Source organism: Adiantum capillus-veneris, chromosome 21 (genome assembly GCF_014529385.1).
Source record: "Adiantum capillus-veneris isolate H3 chromosome 21, ASM1452938v2, whole genome shotgun sequence".
Lineage (NCBI taxonomy): Eukaryota > Viridiplantae > Streptophyta > Polypodiopsida > Polypodiales > Pteridaceae > Adiantum > Adiantum capillus-veneris.
This window is the reverse complement of record NC_140951.1, coordinates 81,507,933-81,531,213: the sequence shown is the minus strand read 5'-3', so window position 1 is coordinate 81,531,213 and position 23,281 is coordinate 81,507,933. Positions and strand designations below refer to the sequence as shown.

Below are 23,281 nucleotides of genomic sequence, written 5' to 3'. Positions count from 1 at the left end.
CACTAAATGGAACCCAAACCTAGGACTTAGTTCACCGGCAAGGAGCCATATTAAGTCATTTTTGTCAAGTCACGACCCCATACATGGTAAGTGGGTCAAGCTATGGCTTGTGTTTGCTATTTCCTCTCTAGATGAGAGAATTATACAGGAAGATTGTTGCATGCTTATATGATAAGCTGCAAGTCAGGAATTAGATGCGATAGAGCACACAGATTGGGCACAATATACACGAACTCGTCACTTAAGGAAAGTCCAACATTCTCTCTCTCTCTCTCTCTCTCTCTCTCTCTCTTATTTCTCTTGCAGAATAATGAAAACTTTTTAAGACGCTTTTGATACATGTTTTGTTTGGGAGTTAGCCTGAGCCAAGGTGCTCTAACTCTCAGCTATAAATCAAGCAAGACGCCCTCTACATTAGTCCTCATCATCTTGTCGATTGAACAATAATTTCCATGAGAACTATGAGCCACACACGCTGGCTAAGAGTCATTGTCAGATCTCGGGTATGACCCAACTGTTGGCATTCCTTGGGTGCTTGTTCTTAAGATTGAATAGATCTATCCCATGGAGCTCCCATTGCTGTTAATGGCCAAGCAAGATCTTGCCATTGCAGATCTTTTGGGTATTCTATACGCACTACATGTTTTTTGTGCGACACTTGAATTGAGTTTCTGATGATCTTAAACTCACATCAGCTGATCTCTACCACGGAGTATAGCTGCAGCAAACAATTGAGACAGCATGGTGGTCCATAAGAGCTACACTTTACACTTGTGTGGATCTCCTGCTCTCTCTATAGCACTACGAGTGTCTCTGGATGCATTGTTTTGGGGTAAGACCCCACGGGTGCTTACTAAATCACCCCATAGTCATGGAGGATCACAATTGATCTATTCTCGTTATATTTTCAAGGAAATAAGTACGCAATATACCACGTGGTATCAGAAGAATTCACCTTCTCAAGTTGATTCCAAACATTCTGTACACGGTTGACTATGTTGGTTATCGTTACCTACTAGTCGAGTAGTTTCTACAAAGGGTCTTACCAAAGGGTTTGACTACGTAGATTCTGATCGAAGGGTTTGGATTGCAACGGCAACACCCAGGGTTTCCAGTGCAATGTTGCTTGTTTTTTTTCACAGATAGACAAAGTGTTCCTCTGTATTTGAATACGAGTAAGTGAACATTCAGTGCAATCTCCAGGTACGCATCTATTGGTTTGGTGTTATTCCAATTTTTAGTATGCATTGCTTGGTTTTTTCAAGTCATTTACATACGCTTGAATATTTCAGGGCATGATGAAACAAGTATTTTGGGCCGTAGTGTCCAAAGTACATTATGCTGTTATGAATCCACTCGTAGGATTCGATTTGGCACATGCTGTCACATGGGATACAACATGGTCTAGGGACTCAAGGAGTTCGGTTTAGCTAGTGTGGAGAAAGGCTAATGAGGGTCCCTGTCACTCCCATCGTAGAGTGTTTGCAATTATCTCTACGCACAAGTACATCTTGTACTTGAAGGATGCTCTTTTTTTAGACATCCTTACATGAGACATATTCCACATGTGGAGAATATGAGTCTCTAGACTGACACTGGCACCATTATTTCAATTATGTGTCATGACAGTCCCCGAGTGCTGGTCAAATATGTTTTATAGACCATTTTTAGCACGACCTATCAGGAGCAATTTTCAGTGGCCAGAAATTGTCGGATATTTAGAATGACTTGTTCAACTACAAGTATTGCTAAACAACATTACAGATGGTTGTTTATACATATAGCAAGGCTCTGAGTGGTTAATGATAAAGTTTCATTGTTGTCCCTAGAAGTGATTAATGTTTCATCTTCTATTATGGTTCAACCATTTCAGCAAGGCTTGAAAATGATTACCACTACAAGTATTTAGTTTCTTTTCAGAACTATTTACATTCCTCTTTAGTGAGTGCTACGCACATCACATTCTCCATAATTATTGGCAAGGAGGATCATGGATATATAGGTTCGGATCTGTTTTTTGTTAAATGCATGCACACTAGGTGTTATGGGCCCTAGTGTTTAGCAAAGGCTAATTTGGAACGGCATGCATATTCCTCAAGTTATTGCTTATGAAGCATTTTGCACTCTATGTGCAGTATCTCTCTGAGATTACTTTTGGGGTCTACTAATCACCAATAGAGGTCATGGCTCGGTTTGGGTGTTTGTGGATTTTTCAAGTTCACCACGATGGTTATTCCGAACATTGTTGATTCCTCGACAATGTTATACGCTATTGTAAATCCCCGTTTACCAGTCGTCTGGGAAGACTGTCTGTAAACCGTGGGGAAAACACACCTCAGTACTGTCAGTATCCAAGGGGATAAGTAGATTACAAAGTGTAATATTGGGCTAAAGGATATGCAAAGTGTGTACATTAGCACCAAGCAATCCAATTAATAAGCATTTATTGCTCTTCTTGGAGTTTACTTACTATCAGTTAATGCATGTTGCAACTAGGTAGTCTCTTCATGTATAAGTTAGGTTCTCAACCTTGACACTCGTTAGGGTGGGGTTGTTTACTGATGAAATTTGAGAACAAGTCAAGGACTTACACTAGGCTGATGAGTTAGGTCAGCAAGTTACTTTCATAGAACGTGAAAAGCGGTACTCTTTCATGTACATCTTTGTCGTGATAACTCATTTAGCATAATTATGTGCGTTCTAAATGGAGTCTACACACTAGATGGTTGCAAATGGACAACAATGTGGAAAATCAAGATGTTACTCTTGGTTTCATTGAACCTCCTGTGGAACCGAGTTTCGGGAAACCAAACAGCTGGATCCATGAGGGATGCCACTTGGAAAACATTAGTGTTCTTAAGAAGAAGTTCCCCACTTTTGTTTTCGAGGACGAAAACTCTTCTTTAAGGGGGGAGTAATGTCAGGACACCGGCAAGGCCGGACTAGACAAGGGCAAGGCCGGGCTAGGCAGTGTGGAAAGGGAGTCCAACTAGGGCAAAGGGCCAGGGGCCAATGCTATATAGTGGGTGGTTGGGTGGTGGACTCCTAGGTTCTAGTTCCCCTTGTCTAACAACAAGCTTGCACTTTTCCACATTTTTATTGTTGATTCTGAATCCCCCTTCTACTCTCTATTATTGTCTCTTTTGTTGTTGGTGCCGGTGTGTGCACATTGCCCTCGAACCGTTCTTTTGTGTGGTGCAAAGAGAGAGAGCAAGAGAAGAGTGCTGTGTGGTGGTGGTGCGTGAAATTGAAGTAGTGTGGGTGTTGGGTGGATTTGGGTTCTTTGAAGTGTGGGCCAGCTTGTTGGTAAGTAGAGTAAAGGGTACATTGTGCAAAGTGTGTTGTTATGAAGGTGTTTCCAAGAGGAGTGGTGTATTGTGATTACCTTGGGCTATAAAGAGGCAATTTGGTTATTTTCGGGTGTGTTTCCATTCCCCTCTCCATCTTCTGGTGCCCCCACTGTTTGTTTTTTTGATCAAGGAAGGCGGGTAGTACACATTATTGCTGCATATGTCGAATGAAGATAGCAAGATGTAGACGATTCCATTTTGTTGATGCGGGGCAAAGAGAAGGTATGGTTCTATGCTTTGGAGGGAGAACTCATGGTGATATGGCCGACCTTGCGTGCTCATTTTCTTCATTTTTTTTGTAAAGAGGTGTCGCCTATAGATGAAGGATAAGTGGTCAATAGACACAAACCATGGTTGGATGATTAGAGCTACCAATGACTCATCTAGAGATCTCTGTCCAAATGTGAAGGTGACCAGATGAGCTACATATTTTTGTGTAGGAGATGTTTACTTATTCTCTTGTCCTTGGGCAGCCATACACAATAGATATCCACATGGAAGCAAAGGTCTTGGTGGGTGATGGCTCTGCTTTATGCCATGATAAAGAGTAGATATGGGAAGTGAGATCTCTAATTCTTGACAGTATATGTGAACCTAGAGAGAAACCATGATAGTTTGTGAAAGTATCCTCCATCGAAGGCAAACAAAGAGCTCAAGGGCTACAAGAAAATGAGGAGTTTGTTTTTTGTGCCATTATGAAGAGGGACCACAATGGTACAAAAAGAAAAAAGGTTCTCGCTTGACCCAAATGGGAAAGAAGCCTTTTAACAGGTTTTCAAGGGTTATTAGAGCATAGATCAATATATTTCATGAAGCTTGATATGATATGAAGAGAAATGAGCGTCAACATGTATATGATGTACATAATAAGATGAGGAAAATGGGTTTTATAGAGGATAATGAATGTATTTAAGATCTCTTTGAGCATGGTTCTTATGTCAATACTATGTATGAGCTTGAGGCTATAATGGATTTCAAGATGATACACTATGGAAGCCAAGTTGTAGAAGTGTGCAATAAGGAAATGTAAGAAGTAATTGATGTCACAAAAGAACCTGAAGTGCACGTAGAAACCAAGAACCAAACTATGGCAAAGAATGTAAGACTAGTGGCCTTGCCTTTACCATCAAATTCTATGGAGAGGCTAGAAGAAGCTTCTTTGTAGCCAAATCGTAGCGATCCAAAAAGAACAAGACAAAAGTTCATAATGTAATCTCTAAAAGAAATGAAGGTTGGGATGGAAGGAGTTATTACCACAAGAAGAGAAGAAGTGTTTTACAAAAAATGCTTCCAAGACATGGTAAGGCTTTTGCTTTTTAGTCACATGAGATAGGATTTGTTGATCCTAGCATTGTTGCACCTATGGTGATCTTCACTATCCCTCATGTACCTTGGAATTTGCATCCAATTCTAGTTCCAAAATCATATTTGCCAAAGTTGATAGAGTTACTCAATGAGAAGATTAGCATATGTATTTTGGAGCCTTCTTGCATACCATATTCAAACAGGTGGTTCACTATGCCCAAGAAGAATGGAGCTTTGTGTTTTGTACAAGATGTGCAACCTATAAAGAAGGCTACTATCGAAAATGTGGATACATGCCCAATTGTGGATGAACTTATAGAGACATTTTCACGAAGGACAATATACTCAATGGGAGGTCTCTATTCAGGGCATGATCAATTTAGTTAGCTATTGAAAGTAGAGATTTGATAACCATGAATTTACCTTTGTGATTGGTAAGGATGTGCACCTTATCTCAGGGACTGACGAATTCTGTGGCACATATGATGAATGGGATGAATAAGGTTTTATGTGACTTCATATCTCAAATGACAATGCCATTTCTTGATGATGTGCTTATCAAGGAATGCGAAGGAAAAGAGAAAGATTAAGCTATGGATTCGAGGTGATGTCATAAATTTGTTACATACCATATTTATTAAATACTGTGAGAAGTTTTGGAAGAAGTCAATCTTACCATGTTAGGGCAAAAAATGTTAAATTTGGAGTGAATGAAGTATTGATTGTGGGGCATATGTATGGTCCTTATGGTAGAAGGCCTTGTCCAACAAAGGTGGGTGCAATTAAAAACATGAACGAAACATGTACAACAATAATTGAAGTGCTAAGATTATTGGGTGCATGCATCTTCTATCTTATTTGGATAGCAAGTCTACCAAGAAAGTTGACTGGCCAGTGGATGGGAGAGAGAAAGATGAGCTAGGTGTTAGAGGAATCCCCCATAGACCCTTTAGAGGACCTTCAAACTGGGGGACCCTTTACCCATTGGAGGGCCCTTCAACCTTACTGAAGATGCCCCATAGAATCAACAACTACCAAAGCCTATTGGTAATACAAAATGTGTGGACTCATCGCCACCAAGCCCGTGCAATGATAGCTATAAGTCTAGTGCTTATTGCGAGCCCCTTACTTGTAATAGTGCAACTGCAATGGCAAGATTACTTTCATTTTCAGCACAAGTGCGGCAAATGAAATGAGAGCGGAATAGAAAATGTGCACATTTATGACTTGTGAAAGTAGGTGTGTCATTGATCTTTTTAATGTACAAGGCCATGCAAATTGTCCTCAAGACAAGATGTAGCTAAGCTAGCGGCACCTAATGTAACCCAAGCTAGATACAAATGCTATAATATTGTTGTTCATTGTGTGCTTAATGAATTTGGAGCCTGAATGGCCATATATAGAGTAGGGTGGTACACTAGGAAAAGTGCTTCAAAAGGAATGCCAAATTGCCAGCCATATAGGAAGTTAGGAGATGTAGGTGACTATTGCACCTCAACAACAATCAATTTGATTGAAACGCACCTTGCTCATTAGAACTATTTTTGGAAGGGGAGAGAGAGAGAGAGAGAGAGAGAGAGAGAGAGAGAGAGAGAGAGAGAGAGGTTACACACAATAAGTTGTGGATTTGTTTCACACAATGTTCTCAAAGACCGGGCAAAAAATAAGGAGCTTGCGTGTCATGAAAAGGGTAGGACCAGGCACGGCCAAGGGCCAGGACGGACATGCAGTCAAGGGGGTCCCTATATTTAGAAGGCCAAGGGCCTATATAGGGCATGGTTGGGTGGTGATGAGCATGTTCCAGTCCCCTTGCCCTTTCACTGGTATCAGAGCCCAGGGGAGAGCAGCCATGGAGGAGGGGAAGGTTATCTTGTTCTCTTTCTGCCTCTCGGTCACTCTCTGGACCTTTCTCCCTCTCCATGAAGCATGGAAGCGTGGGTTGGTGGTCTCTCTTGTATCCCAATCTCTTCCCACTCGATGGCTGCTTGAAGAGCCGCAGGAAGTAGAGCTTGTGAAGCGGGGCTCAAGAGAGGAGGAGGGGCCACGGGAACAACCCCTTGGCGGGGTCAAAGCTAGTGGGAACAGGCTCTTGCGAGCACTGCGTGCATGGACGACATGGCCAAAATGAGTCTCAAAGGGGCTAGATGGGAGCGCGAGGGCAAGCCCAGCAAAATCCCTCTCTGGACGGGGCCGTGCAGAGCAACCCATGGCGGGTTCTTGCTCCCTTGCCATCTCGGCGGCCTGATGCAGACGACAACCATGCTTCTGAGATTTTTTTTTTAACACAAAAAAAAAACTTAGGGCTATTGCTCACAAGCATGATTCCCACCCTACCATCGACTGCAAACGGAAGCTGGCGAGGAAAAGAGCAGGCATACACATGCATGGGTTGGAGCAAGGTCAATCATAATCCATGCAAAAGGTAGCATCGAGGGTAGGACCAGCAAAATCCAAATTTTAAGGCATGGTTACATCGGCATGGATTCAAGCATGCACATGCCTCACACATGGGCTTGGCATCACAAAGATGGAGATTTGTTGGCGGCAATTTTTCAAGCATGCCGAGCAAGTGATGATGTAGCTCAACTTTTTGTTGCATTTGGAGCCTGCACAAGGTGCAAGGGCGACATGAAGAGAGGAGCAAGGCTCCAAACCAACGAGACGTCAAATTGCCAGGTACGAGGTTGGAAATATTAACGATTGCAATCCAGGTACGCTTTGTTTACATGATTGCACTAGATATGGATTTTTTGAATGGCGTCTGATCGACGAGGTGGTGGATCGACGCGGTCAAGTTTCTTCAAATTCTATTTTGACCTTGAAACTTTACCGCACAGACATATATGGGTATGTTGGCAATGCATCACTAATTAGATTGGAGCAGTCTCCGTATGCCCAAGGTACATTGGTTATGGAAGCAGGTACATGCAAGGCCTGTGCCTTTGTAGAGAATAGGAATTCGGCAAGGCCAACGAGTGATGACCTATCATTTGTACTGTGAGGGAGCAAAGCTCCGTACAAGGTGCTCAGGTGGAAAGCTTCTGTAGCCAACATCATCGGGTTGGGCTACACAGCCAAGATTTATTCCACCCTTCAGCATAAAAGCAAGACACGCATGACCCATGATTTGTAAGGTTACGGTATTCGGCAAGGCCGAGCGGTAAGTATAAACCGATTTGTGTCTTACGTCTGTTGCTAATTTTTTTATCTCTCCTCGTTGTGCTATCTCGAGGCAGAGGAAAGCAAGATGTTTGGAAGCACGGCTCCATGCATTGGATGCATACTCATTTCCAAGCCATTGCACCTTGCTAGGGAGCAGGCAATATAGGTACATGAAGCATCGTGGAAAAAACATTGACATCGAGAGCTAGGAGTTGAATGCAATGTTAACCACCATAAGAATTTTCACAATGCCAACTTGTCAAGCAAAGGTTGCTTTGAATAAGCAGTATCTTTCTCACTATCGGAAAATGTTATGATTCTCAATCAGTAGCGAAATTTGGCAAGGCCATTTCCCTATGAAATTTTGACAAGGTCAAACTTTTCCTGCTCAGACATATGTCTGTCACCAAGAGCATTTGTTACATATGAGCACTCAAGTTACATTCTTGTCTCATCCATTTGATGAACTTATGTGAAGCAAGGCCCCCACATTCGGTCTATGCTTGAACATACAAACTTGGCAATATGCTTGCAGGTTATTTCATTACATGACAGAAGGGCGTATATGATACAAGGGACGTATATGGACATACGACAGCCTCCACTCGTCAACAGATATGGCTATGAGAAATTTTTAAGCGAGTTTTCTTCCACGGAATCTCGGGCCAACTGGTTACAACAACAACCAGGTTAGCCAATTTTATGTTCTTCTTATTTTTCCATGTTTACATCTTTGATGGGAAACTATTGCTTTTGTGCAAAACAAAGTGTTTTCACAATTTTACATGAAGCAAGGCTTCTCCCTGGTGCCAAGGTACTACCCAATGATTTGGAATCACGGGTAGTGGTACACAAGTTTGAAATACTGGCAAAATAGGAAATTTCATCTCACAGAATCCCTACCAGTTTAGACTGTGCAAGGCATGAATTCCACCGCTTTTGAAATTACGCTTCCGCTATCACACCAGACACTCTTTCACGGACAAACTAAGTTTTGGATTGTTTAAATTTTTGGTTGCTGTCAACGCATAATACCACTAAATGGGACCTAAATCTAGGACTTATTTCACAGGCAAAGTGCCATATTTCAGTCATTTTCGTACAGTCACGATCCCCTACATGATAACGGTAGCAAGGTGTGACTTGTGTTTTCTGTTACATCTCTCGAAGCCAGATTATTGCATGTTTAAAGGATAAGCTGTACGCTACGCATAAGATGCACACAAGCATGGGCGTAGTACATACAAGGCAGTAACTCAAGGAAAGTTCCTCAGCCTAGCATGCTCTCTTTCTCTCTTCTTATTTCTCTCGAAGAATAATGCACACTTTCTAAGAAGCTTTTGCTACATGTTTCGCTGGTGAGTCCTCCTGAGCCAAGGTGCTCTAACTCTTAGCTAGAAATTGGACAAGATGCCATCCACATTAGTCTTCATTGGTTCGACGATTGAACACTAATTCCCATGAGGGCTATGAGCCACACACACTGGCTAAGAGCCATGTTAAATCTAGGGTAAGACCCAATTGTTGGTATTCCTTGGATGATTGTTCTCAAGATCGAACAGCTCTACCCAGTGGAGTACACATTGACGTTAATTGACAAGCAAGAGTCTTGTCATTATGGATGTTTAGAGTGTCATTTTGCACTACATGTTTTCAGTGCGATGCTCGAGTTGAGTTTTTGATAACCTTAAACTCCTGTCAGCTGATCTCTACCACGGAGTATAGATGCAGCAATAGGTTGAGACAGCATGGCTGTCCATAAGAGCTAGGCATTTCACTTCTGTGGATCTCTGGCTCCCTCTATAGCACTACACATTGCCTATGGACATACTATTTTGGGGTAAGACCCGGCGGGTGATTGCTACATCTCTCCATAGGCATTGAGGATCATAGTTTGATCTATCCCAGTTCTACTTTCAAGGAAAGATGCCAGTAATCTACCATGGGGTAGCGGGCAAATTCAACTTTTTAAGTTGATTTTAATCATTCTGTACACGGGTAACTATGTTGATTATCGTTACCTACTAGTTGAGCAGTTTCTACAAAGGGTCTTACCAAGGGGTTCACTACGTAGATTCTACCCAACTGGTTTGGATTGCAAAGGCAACACTCAAGAATTCCAGTGCAATGTTGCTTGTTTTTTTTTTCCTTTCACAGGTGGGAGACGTGCTCCTGTGCATTGAATACGGGTAATTGAACTTTCAGTTTAATTCCCAGGGCCATGCCAAGGGCATGTCGAAACAAGTCATTTGGGCCGTAATGTCCAATGTCCATTAAGCTGTTATGAATTCACTTGTAGGATTCAATTTGGCACATGTTGTCACATGGAATACAACATGGTCTAGGGACTCAAGGAGTTTGGTTTAGCCAGTGTGGTGCAATGAATGAGGGTCCCTCTCACTCTTGTCGCAGAGTGTTTAGAGTTACCTCCACACACAAGTACATCTTGTACTTGTAGGATGTTCTTTTTTCAGACATCCTTAATTGAGACATATTCCACATGTGGCGAATATGAGTCTCTGGGACTGACACTGGTACCCACTAAATCAAATATGTGTCACGACAAAGTCCCTATGTGCTGGTCACATCTGTTTTCTAGACCATTTTTAGCACGACGTATCAGGAGCAATTTCGGTGGCAAAAATTGTCGAATACTTAGAATGACTTGTTCAGGTACAAGTATTGCTAAACAAAATTACAGATGGTTGTTTATACATATAGCAAGGCTCTAAGTTGTTAATGAAAAAGTCTCATTGTTTGTACCTAGAAGTGACCAATGTTCCACCTTCTATTATGGTTCAGACGTTTCAGCAAGGCTTGCAAAAGATTGCAACTGAAAGTATTTAGTTTCTTTTCAGAACTATTTACATTCCTTTTTAATGCGTGCTAAGCACATCACATTTGCCATAAGTATTGGCAAGGATCACCATGGATATACAGGTTCGGATCTGTTTTTTGCTAAATGCATGCACACTAGGTGTTATGGGTTAGTGTTTCACAAAGGCTTATTTGGAACGGCATGCATATTCCTCAAGTTGTTGCTTATGAAGCATTTTGCACTCTATGTGCAGTATCTCTAAGAGATTACTTTTGGGTCTACTAATCACCAGTAGAGGTCATGGCTCGGTTTGGGTGTTTGTGGATTTCTCAAGTTAACCACGACGGTTACTCCGGACATTGTTGATTCCTCAACAATGTTACACGATAATGTGATTTCCCATTTACCAGTCATATGGGAAAACTGTCTGTAAACCGTGAGGAAAAACACACCTCAGCATTGTCAGTTATCCAAAGGGATAGGCAGATTACAAAGTGTAATCTTGTGCTGAAGGATATGCAAAGTGCGTATGCTAGCACCAAGCGATCCAATCAGTAAGAATTTATTGCTCTACTTGGAGTTTGCTTATCATAAGTTAAAGCATGTTTGCGACTACGTGTAGTCTCTTCATGTATAAATCAAGTTCCCAACCTTGAACACTAGTGATGGTGGGGTTGTTTACTGCTGAAATTGGAAAACAAGTCAAGGACTTAAACTTGGCTGATGAGTTATGTGAGCAAGTTACTTTCATGGAAAGTGAAAAGAAGTACTCTTTAGGGTACATCTTTGTGTGATAACTCGATTTGAATATGATAACTCTAAATGGATTCTACACACTATGATAGGATAGGAATCGGTAACACAAGCTGGTTGCAAATGGACAACAATGTGGAAAATCAAGATGTTACTCTTGGTTTCATTGAACCTCCTATTGAACCATGTTCCGGTCAACCAAACTGTTGGATCCATGAAGGATGCCACTATAGAAAACATTAGTGTATCATCACTCTTGTTTTCAAGGACGAAAACGCTTCTCCAAGGGGGGAGTAATGTCATGCCAAGGGTAGGACCAGGCACAACCAAGGGCCAGGACGGACATACAGTCAAGGAGGTCCCTATATTTAGAAGGCCAAGGGCCTATATAGGCATGGTTGGGTGGTGATGAGCATGTTCCAGTCCCCTTGCCCTTTCATTGCGTGGATATACACAAATGATATGCTACACCAAAGAAGAAACTACGAAAGAAAGACCAAACTTCAAACTCAGCTTGCAAGTTGTGAAAACTTACAACACACGAAAGTGTTTTAGACAATGTTTACTTCAATTCATTTATAGAGTGTGTGACCGAAGTTGAGAGAGAGAGAGAGAGAGAGAGAGAGAGAGAGAGAGAGAGAGAGAGAGAGAGAGAGAGAGAGAGAAAGAGAGAGAGAGTCACATGAAACATGCTATAGATTTATTCCACTCATGTTAATGTCAAAGATAGACAAAAAAGGGAGAACATGGAAGCCACACAAAAAGAAAAGTAGCTTGAGGTTTGGAAAAGTGTTTACCATACATGTAGGCTAGGGAGATATATACGAAGGGGAAAACCACACGAAAAAAGAAGTCACAGGAGGGAGGATAAATTTGATAGTGATCATCCAAATGGGGGTGCATAAGCTCAAGTCACTCGGCCACCTTGAGTGGGGTGTGAATATTACATGCCTGGTGACACTAAGCTTGAAAGCACCTACTCTACTTGCAGTAGCCAAACTGTCTCAAGCTTCTGCAACACTTCTAGTGTACAGTTCTTGAAGCTCTCTTCAAAACCAAGCACAACATCCACCATAGAACTGACAATCTGTGCATTTAAAATACAGTTATTTTCACAAGCGATACGTGCATCCAACTTTCAGATGGTTGCAATATCAATGGATTTGTCACAAGCAGCACATAAGCCTCCTTCATAACTTTTGTGAACCTTTGTAGATTTGCAAAGTGGAAATTGATTCTCCAAAAGAATAGGGTTGAAGTTTGTAAAGCACAACGTTCCAACTAGCTAGAAGATCCACTACATTTAGATTTAAATTGCATGCACCATTGACGAAAAGGGTACAACACATAACAAACATACCTCACGACCGTACCCTAGACTTTCGGTTTGGGCTTGGGAAACTTCAACCAAGAGTTGTAACAAGCAAACCATCATCACCTATAAACAAGGACTACGAACAGGGACTAGCATAGTGATGTCAAGCACTGATAGTGTGTTGGCACGACCATTTCATGGAGCAACGTTGCGAGCCACACACATCACATTCTCCTCGCCTTCAAAATCGGCAATCAACTACATGTAGTCACCTTTGCGAGAGTTCAAAAATCTTACCTACATAACCACCATGTAAGCAACCAATCGTGGTAGATTCATGTGGAACAAAGCAACAGGAAGCTAGTGCACTCACAATAGCTTGATCATCAAGAAATGGCCCTGTCTGCAACCAAAAGTTCACCTACTTGTGCTCCTACTTTGGATTAAAGATTTTGCAAAATAATGAACGCCAAAGTGCCCAAAGTAGCTCCCCTGGTGATGATCGTTTTCTTGTTTAGAAGTCTCATGGAAGAAAGACAATGCCAGTGGGAAGAGTTCGGCCTTTATCACTAATGTCGAGGCATTGACATGCAAAGAAAAAGATGGTGTACCCCCATCCCCTCATGTTTTACTCTTGACACTAGGTTTTTCTACCCTAAGGTACTCACCAATGTGCAATTTATCCTGGAATTGAGTGATCTAAGGCTCATACATCACTGAGGTTATGGTGTCTATAGACTCCGCATCTACAATCTCAAGCTTCAAGTACGGAATGTACTTCCCATATGCTATTTTTTTTCCCGTAAAGGTTCAATTTCCTACCTTCGATGGAAAAATTGGGGGAGGCTTCACCAATTTTGGAAATCACCAGCAACGAGAGAAATTCTCTTGCGTATGACACCAAAGACAAATTCACTCCATCATTTGTAGGCTGGGCACCACCCTGTGCCTGTTGGGGTTGAGCTTGAAGTTCTACTCAATGTTGAGTGAGCACAACATGGGATGGAACATGCTCAACCTTCACTTCCCCTCATGCAAGAACTTCAGGTAATGTTTGCTTGCCACCCAATGGCCACATCTACTGCTGCACTTGAAAAACACAGGTCATTTTTGTGGAAAGGACGTAACAAACAGATTTATAGTCGACATCAAAGTCTTCATTTGCATGCATCTTGCTGGTTCCAAAAGCAAATGTGATAGAACAACACATTGAGGATATGAATATGAATAAACATGGTGCCCACCAACCACGTTGATGCGCCAATGCATCCATCCTTGGCAGCCAGTTGGTGAAGACTCTCTAACCACTCACATTCCAATTCCCTGGCTCGAATTCCACCCCAGGCTACACCTTGCAATCAATTGAAGCAAAAGCTGGTAGTCAGCTGGTTAACACTCTCCAAGCAGCTCAATGTAAACTTCTAGCCAGTCTTTCACCTTTCAATCGGCCAAATCAACTCGTAGTCAGCTGGCGAAGGCTCTCCAAGCACTCACATCACAATTCGCTGGCTTGAATGGCACACTGGGTTTCGCCTTGCGATTGGTTGGATCAGCTGATAGTCAGAGCACTTCAAAAAAACTTTCCAGCCAATAATGGACACCTTAGAAGGCCGACCAGAACACAATATGGCAATTGAAAGCATGGCAGAAATAGGGAGCTGTCTACTCCTACATGGAAAAAATAGTAGCAAAACCTAAAATGCCTCCAATACACATCAAGAAGCAAGTGCACAAAACTGATGCAACTTCGCGTGCATACAACATCACAACAATAGCCATTACATTCAAGCGCCTACTGGCGAGCGATGTTAACAAAATTTGCACGCACACTGCATTACATTGGCAGCCAACAATTTCGCATTTATAGCCTGGGGCGTCCACTAGGAAATATGTAAGATAGTACGTGCGAACAAAATAAGGGATTTATAATTAGGTACATTTACAAAAAAAATGTACTTACATAAAGGGTTTTTCAATTTAGAAAGTGAAAAGTTTCATACATAAGCGATAGTTTTTTTACAAAAATGCATACATAAGGGGTACATATAATACTTGAAAATATACAGGTAAGGGATTATTTAAATACCTCTTGTTCACACGTGCTATATGCAATTTGTACATAGTGGACTCCCCGGGATTTACAGTGGCAAACAATGACGAGAAAACAGTCACCCACATTTCATAACCTCGGCAAGCACATCACAGGCATTCCCTGACAACAACGAGGGGGAGCACAAAAAGACCATGCCCAAAGACATATCAAACCAGAATAGACACTGGCAGAAGGGGAGTCATCGAGTTGCAGCAAGATCTACAATTCCTCGAGCACACATCACATACCGAGGTAACAAAACTAATGCAGTTTTGCATGCATATGACATCACATCAACAACCATTACATTCAACCACCTAGTGGCAAACAACACAAGAAAAATTTACATATACACTGCTTTGCATTGGAAGCCAACACATTCACATTTACAGTAGCAACACTACCAGAAAGGGAGTCATCGAGCTGTAGCAAGACCTAAAATTCCAACACACATATAGTACCGAGGTTGCAAACCTGATGCGGCTTCACATCATGCATATGATATCACATCAACAGCCAACTTTGAAGCACCTGGTTGTGAACGACACAAGCGAAATCAGCACCTACACTGCATTGCATTGGCATCTAGCACATGCACAATTATAGTGGCGAACGATGGTAGGTAACAAACACCCACATCACATAACCTCAACGAGCAAATCTCTTGCATTCCCTGAAGACAACGAGGGGGAGGATAAAAAGCCCATTTTCAAATATCAAATAAGAATAGAAACTAACAACATTGGCGACTGTTATCTTTTGGAAGCACATAATCAGGACATAAAAAGAGTCACCAAGCTTGCATACCCTCAACAATTGCAGTCCCTACATTGTCTTGCAACCACGATGTAGATCATAGAAGGGAATGCTCACTGCGTTAATGCAACCAAAATACAAACTAATAGTAGCCACAAAAGCTCAATAGCTCCAAAATTCTGGAACATCATAGCAATTCACGGCAACAACACAATGAACGTGTAACGGTGCTTCTCACCCTCCACATTGTCACCCGTCTCATCACACACCAAATTCCCAGCAACCCTCCGATTCCGTGAAGCCCTATTGTGTTAGGTTTCCAAGCCCGTGGGAACACTGCTTATAGCATGCAGATAAACTCAAGCTAACTTTTTAGTTTGCATGGCAATTGCATGTTCAAACTATATATGTAATAGTTTTGCAAACAATCAAATATAGCGTATAGTCTTCGTGCAATATCGTCTCTCTCTCTCTCTCTCTCTCTCTCTCTCTCTCTCTCTCTCTCTCTCTCTCTCTCTCTCTCTCTCTCTCTCTCTCTCTCTCTCTCTCTCTCTCTCTCTCTCTCTCTCTCTCTCTCTCTCTCTCTCTCTCTCTCGCGCGCGCGCGCGCGCGCTCTCTTTCTCATTTTCTCTGCAAGCTTGCTCGCCATGGATTCTGCAAGGCGCCATCCTCCATAGGCTTTGAACCAACACCTGGTATCAGAGCACCACGACCTTGGAAGCATCGGCTTGATTCAGCTCGCGGGAATCGTCTCCAGCAAAGCAGAGAGCAAGATCGTTCACCTGCAGCAAACCAAGCATAACCACCCACATTGTATTCGCCTTGGCCTGAGAGCGCAACTTCGTCACTGCAGCACCTGTCAGTTCGTCCTCTATAGGCTACGCAAAAGCAAACACGCCATAATTGTAGTTGGCTGAGATAGAACCAGAGCTCGCCATTTTTTGGTTTTGGGTTTGCTTTTCACACTTTAATAAAGTGGCCACCCATTTAAATTTTTCAAGCAAAGTGGGCATTCCCACCCTCACAAGGGCTTACACCTTTTGTGGTATCTGTGCTTGGTGTTCGGTACTAGTGGCTTGCGATTTTGAAGGCGTTTGCCACAAGCTCAAAAACAATGAAGTAACATAACATGGTATTAGCCATTTCCTAAAGCATCAACATCCGTTTTTTTTCTTTGGGGACAAACTACTTGCTTCGGAACTTCGGAAATTGATTGGCTTTGAATTCTACTACAAGGCAAATCTTGCCAAACCCTTCAGCTTCTAAAGACATCAACATGGCGTCAAAAATCAATAAATTTAATGGATCTGGCTTCCACACCTGGCAAATCAAAGTAAAGGGATACCTGATGTGCAAGAATTTGTGGAGCGTCGTCAAGCCGCTATCAACCAACGAAGCAGGCCTATCCGCTGCAGTTACCAGAGCGATATCTGTCGAGCAACAATGCAAGGACGAGCAAGCATTAGGTATTACTCTGACATCTCTCGAAGATTATTTTATTCATTATCTGGATGACATGCAATCTGCCAACGCTGCCTGGATACAGCTAGAGAAGATTTTTGGTAAGAAAGCTAAGTATTCAATGATGAATCAAAAGATGGAGTTGTACTCTCTTGCTATGCGTGCTGATGAAAATATCACATCTTTAGTTATCGATTGAAGAGTATTAAAACTCAACTTGTTTATGTGGAAGCCACAGTACCAGAAGAAGATCTCATAGCCGTTTTGTTAAAAAGTTTGCCTAACATATTGCATTAGATTGTTACTGTTTTAAAGGAGAAAGATCCGCTGCCCTCCATGGATGGTATCATCAATTCATTGCAAGAAGAAGAACGAAGGGTACCTACTACCAATTCTCCTATTATTCCTAGTGCATATACAATCTCCAATGCAGTATCCCCATCAATTCTTCTGATACTTCCAATGCCTACGCAGTCACTAATTGTGCTTCTACCTTAGTTTCATCTCGGCCATCCATTGGTACCAGATCTTGTGCCATTTGTGGGCGCAACAATCATCAAACAAAAGACTGTTTCTAGAAGAATCCTTGTGTTCACTGTGGTAAAACAAATCATCTGTCAAATATATGCTTTCAAAAGGGTAAAAATCAAATTCATATGATTGAGGGAGACACCGAACCTGCAATATATTCTGTTGACAATGAAGTTCTTTAGTTCAACTCTTTTCATTTTTTTTAGTCAAAATAAATTGTACGGGCCATAGACACTGCCACACATGAGTGGTAAGACCTCCCAAATTATCAGTTTTTTGTTCTCAAGTCCTATTTTGTTCCCGCTTCTCATGAGGTTGTTGGGTACATCTTAAACCCAAGGTTTGGCAGTGAACCAAAAACTCCACTCATTGGTAGCTAATTTTTGACCCACACCCTATCTGTTCGAGGGGGGGTTTTTATTATCATAGCACCAGGTTATGGATACACCATAAATCCTTGGTTGTGAGAGAACCTAGAACTCACAGTTGACGAGTACACCAAAAACTCGAGGTATCATGAGAGTGGCTTGTCTAGTTTAGGCTTGAGGGGGGGATTGTTAGATTTCCAAGCCCGTGGGAACACTGCTTATAGCATGCAGATGAACTCAAGCTCCCTTTTAGTTTGCATGCCAATTGCATGTTCAAACTATATATGTAATAGTTTTGCAAACAATCAAATATAGCATATAGTCTTCGTGCAATATCGACTCTCTCTCTCTCTCTCTCTCTCTCTCTCTCTCTCTCTCTCTCTCTCTCTCTCTCTCTCTCTCTTTCTCATTTTCTCTGCAAGCCTGCTCGCCATGGATTCTGCAAGGCGCCATCCTCCATAGGATTTGAGCCAACAGATTGTAGCCCTTTAGAGGTGTGCTAAGGCTACAACATAGCCTACGAGCGCCAATCACAGCGGCCTAACCACCTCGATTAGAATCGTGGGCGACACTCTTCAATTCCGTAAAAGTGACTAGCAAAACTCAGTAATGACAACACATTAACGCGCATAACCATCAAGACAATCAAATAACTTAACATTCATGTTCACAAAAGACCTTGCTCAAAGTCCATCTTCTCACTTGTACTCATGGCATCAACACCAAAATACTCTTCAATATTGAAGTTTTCCGCAAAATCAGAGTTTGACGCCATTTCTACGCACGCAGTAGCTTCAAATCAATGCCTCTACAATATCTAACACTTGAACTTGAAGGTGAACTACACAACATTGCTCACATCTTATATACATGCATATGGAACCATCACGTCTGACAACAGGTCCACTGTATACCAACGAGCACATGGAACAATGCCTCATCATACCAACTACATTAGCCCTGCTCTCACTGTGTCCTCCATGCCTTAAGCCAGCTCCTGTCGTCCGCTCCATGCTTGCTTCACATATCGCGAAAGGTGGCCAATGCACCATCTCCCCTGCGTATCAGCACACACAAAAACGACTTCCATTAACGCCCCACCCACCACATTAAGCATGCACAGACTCTCTGCAGTCCAATGAAAAACACAATAATGCTCCTTCCACGTGTTGTTGAGAGACCATAGCCACATAGAGTTCGACACTAGAAGCGACACCACCAAAACCTTAAAAACAAGGTAAAGTTTTTACGGTGGCCTCAAGAAGGCAATATTTTTAGCTGTAATAATTTTTTTTTTGTGTGTGTGTGTGTGTGTGTGTGTGTGTGAGAGAGAGAGAGAGAGAGAGAGAGGATCTTCTTTATACATTAAATTGTGGAGATAAAAGAGAGAGATAGAGAGAGTTCAATTAAAATTTTGGAATAACTTGTGCTTAATTGAAATAACTTGTGCCTAAGAGTGCACTTTGTTTATAAGACATTCTTTTTGTGTGTGTGTGTGTGTGAGAGAGAGAGAGAGAGAGAGAGAGAGAGAGAAGATAATATAAAAATAGAAAACGATGTGATTGTTACCCAAATGCTTCATCTTTTCCTACATTGAATTAACTGTTATGACAAAGATAAGATTGTGCTCATGATTTTAATGTCTCACATGGCACCAATATTGAGACACCTCTTAAAAACACTAAAATGAAGAAAAAGTAATATTGTATCTAATCTGATGGTGATAGAAACACTAAAGTACTGCAAACAAAGGTTATATTACATTTATTGTGATGGTGATAGATTTGCACGTTTTTCAACCACTCCTCTATGGCCTTCCTTAGGCCAAAAACCTAAAAAATAAAACTAATGTTCAAAAATATCCTCTTCGCAAATTCAAGAAAAGGAATTTTGTAAGTTTGAAAAATATTTTTTCTTGAATACTTTAATGGATGGATGGAGAGAGAGAGAGAGAGAGAGAGAGAGAGAGAGAGAGAGAGAGATGTATGTGCACCCGCGCACACACACACATTCATTTTCATAATGAAAATGTTCAAATGAATATAGTAAGGCTGAAATGATTTGAAATGTCAACTATAAAAGTTAATGTGAGGGTGGCCATTTGATGGTGAGAGAATTGTGCGTTTTCTCTACCAATTTAGCACGTAGTATGGTTCGAAACCGCCCAAAACAACCACAAGAATTTTCACGGGTGGGGTTGAGAACCACACCTTGCACTAAGGCCTTCTCTTGCAGGCCAAGAAAGATTCTTCCCATACTTTTCCCTGATACTCGGCCCTTTGAACTTTGAGCTTGCGTATAGGCCAACTGGCAACGACACTACACTATCAGACTCGAGACAACGCCTTGAAATAAAGTGCCCTTCTCTCGCTCTCTCTCTCACGCACACTTACACACACACAGTCACACTCTCATCTCTTCTCTCGTCCTTGAGCTGTGGCTATATTTGGCCATGGCGGAAGCGTTGCTCATAGGCGCTGCATTCAACGAGCTGTATGCCATTTTGAGAGATGCAGTTGTGCAGGTGGCATGGTGCCGCAAGTACTGCCGAGCTTTGCAGCAGGATCGCGACATGCACCACCCCATCTTTCCGCAAATCTATTCCAATTTGCACACGCCAGCTCCCTCTGATTGGGAGCGCAGCTTTCTCCTTGGGTTTCTCTACAGCTTTGCAAGGGAAAATCTCTGGTAGAGTCTTGCCTTCAACTCAAATTCGGCTGGGTGAATGCTGTTTCCCGAATTCGCTACAACATAAAAATTCTCAAGTTGCGGGAAGATATCCTGCAACACCTATAACAATTGTCAGCTCTCAACACTTTGCAATTGCAACAGATATACATTGGCCTCCAAGATGTGCGCGAACAACAGGACAAGGATCATGCAGAAGTGATGGGTGCCCTCAAGAGTGGCAACCCATTATCGCCCACAAATTGGGCGAGGTATGCCACACCTAGCGGCAAAGGTGATCATGTAGAAGAGGACCAGTTGGGGAACCAACTTGATGAGTTGATGAATCAACATCAACTCTTGATCGGCCTTGACTATAACATCAAGGGTTTTTACTATCATAGCAACAGGTTATGGATACACCAGAAATCCTTGGTTGTGAGAGAACCTAGAACTCACGGTTGACGAGTGCACCAAAAACTCGAGGTATCATAAGAGTGGCTTGTCTAGTTTAGGCTTGAGGGGGGGATTGTTAGATTTCCAAGCCCGTGGGAACACTGATTATAGCATGCAGATGAACTCAAGCTCCCTTTTAGTTTGCATGCCAATTGCATGTTCAAACTATATATGTAATAGTTTTGCAAACAATCAAATATAGCATATAGTCTTCGTGCAATATCGACTCTCTCTCTTTCTCTCTCTCTCTCTCTCTCTCTCTCTCTCTTTCTCATTTTCCCTGCAAGCCTGCTCGCCATGGATTTTGTAAGGTGCCATCCTCCATAGGCTTTGAGCAAACAGATTGTAGCCCTTTAGAGGTGTGCTAAGGCTACAACACAGCCTACGAGCGCCAATCACAGTGGCCTAACCACCTCGATTAGAATCGTGGGCGACACTCTTCAATTCCGTAAAAGCGACTAGCAAAACTCAGTAATGACAACACATTAACGCGCATAACCATCAAGACAATCAAATAACTTAACATTCATGTTCACAAAAGACCTTGCTCAAAGTCCATCTTCTCACTTGTACTCATGGCATCAACACCAAAATACTCTTCAATATCGAAGTTCTCCGCAAAATCAGAGTTTGACGCCATTTCTACGCACGCAGTAGCTTCAAATCAATGCCTCTACAATATCTAACACTTGAACTTGAAGGTGCACTACACAACATTCTTATATACATGCATATGGAACCATCACGTCTGACAACAGGTCCACTGCATGCCAATGAGCACATGGAACAATGCCTCATCATACCAACTACATTAGCCCTGCTCTCACTGTGTCCTCCATGCCTTAAGCCAGCTCCTGCCGTCCGCTCCATGCTTGCTTCACATATCGCGAAAGGTGGCCAATGCACCATCTCCCCTGCGTATCAGCACACACAAAAACGACTTCCATTAACGCCCCACCCACGACATTAAGCATGCACAGACTCTCTGCAGTCCAATGAAAAACACAATAATGCTCCTTCCACGTGTTGTTGAGAGACCATAGCCACGTAGAGTTCGACACTAGAAGCGACACCACCAAAACCTTAAAAACAAGGTAAAGTTTTTACGGTGGGCCCAAGAGGGCAATATTTTTAGTTGTAATAATTTTGTGTGTGTGTGTGTGTGTGTGCATGCGAGAGAGAGAGAGAGAGAGAGAGAGAGAGAGAGAGAGAGAGAGGAAGATGATCTTCTTTATACATTAAATTGTGGAGATAAAAGAGAGAGATAGAGAGAGTTCAATTAAAATTTTGGAATAACTTGTGCTTAATTGAAATAACTTGTGCCTAAGAGTGCACTTTGTTTACAAGACATTCTTAATTTTGTGTGTGTGTGTGTGTGTGTGAGAGAGAGAGAGAGAGAGAGAGAGAGAGAGAGAGAGAGAGAGAAAAGATAATATAAAAATAGAAAACGATGTGATTGTTATCCAAAAGCTTCATCTTTTCTTACATTGAATTAACTGTTATGACAAAGATAAGATTGTGCTGATGATTTTAATGTCTCACATGGCACCAATATGGAGACACCTCTTAAAAACACTAAAATGAAGAAAAAGTCATATTGTATCTAATCTGATGGTGATAGAAACACTAAAGTACTGCAAACAAAGGTTATATTACATTTAATGTGATGGTGAGAGATTTGTATGTTTTTCAACCACTCCTCTATGGCCTTCCTTATGGCAAAAGCCTAAAAAATAAAACTAATGTGCTTTCTAAAAGAAGCCTTAGTGTTAAGTTTAGTTAGGCATCCTTCCAAATGTTTTCACTCCCAATGATGGAGAATCGTCTTAAATGTTGATGGAGTTTGTCAAATGGGTCCCTTTCATTTCATAGCCTTACATGGCTTTTTAAGACTTTGCCTTGTCTTTTTTTTTTGGTCCTTGCTCATCTTATATTATTTGCAACATGAACACACACTTTATAGTTGTTCTTTTTTTGTTAGGATGGGACTACATTGCTTTTATTTTGTGTACCTATTTATTTTTAAAGCTTTTAAAGATTAAAGAGCTTTTTTCACAAGAACAAACGATTGTGACTCTCTCTCTCTCTCGATATATATATATATACACACACACACACACACACACACACACACACACACACACACCAATACAACAGCGCTGCCTTCGGCGGCGGCACCGCCTCCGACGGTGCTATGTGAATGCACATGAGAGACACCCTTGCAACCAAGGTAGTGCCAATCACGAC

General features: G+C 41.9%; 2 pseudogenes; both read right to left on the bottom strand.

The window, feature by feature from the left end:
- Window positions 1-10,214: 10,214 nt before the first annotated feature.
- On the bottom strand, window positions 10,215-13,230 carry LOC147431232 (uncharacterized; annotated as a pseudogene).
- Window positions 13,231-14,092: 862 nt separating this feature from the next.
- On the bottom strand, window positions 14,093-21,674 carry LOC147431231 (uncharacterized; annotated as a pseudogene).
- Window positions 21,675-23,281: the final 1,607 nt, after the last annotated feature.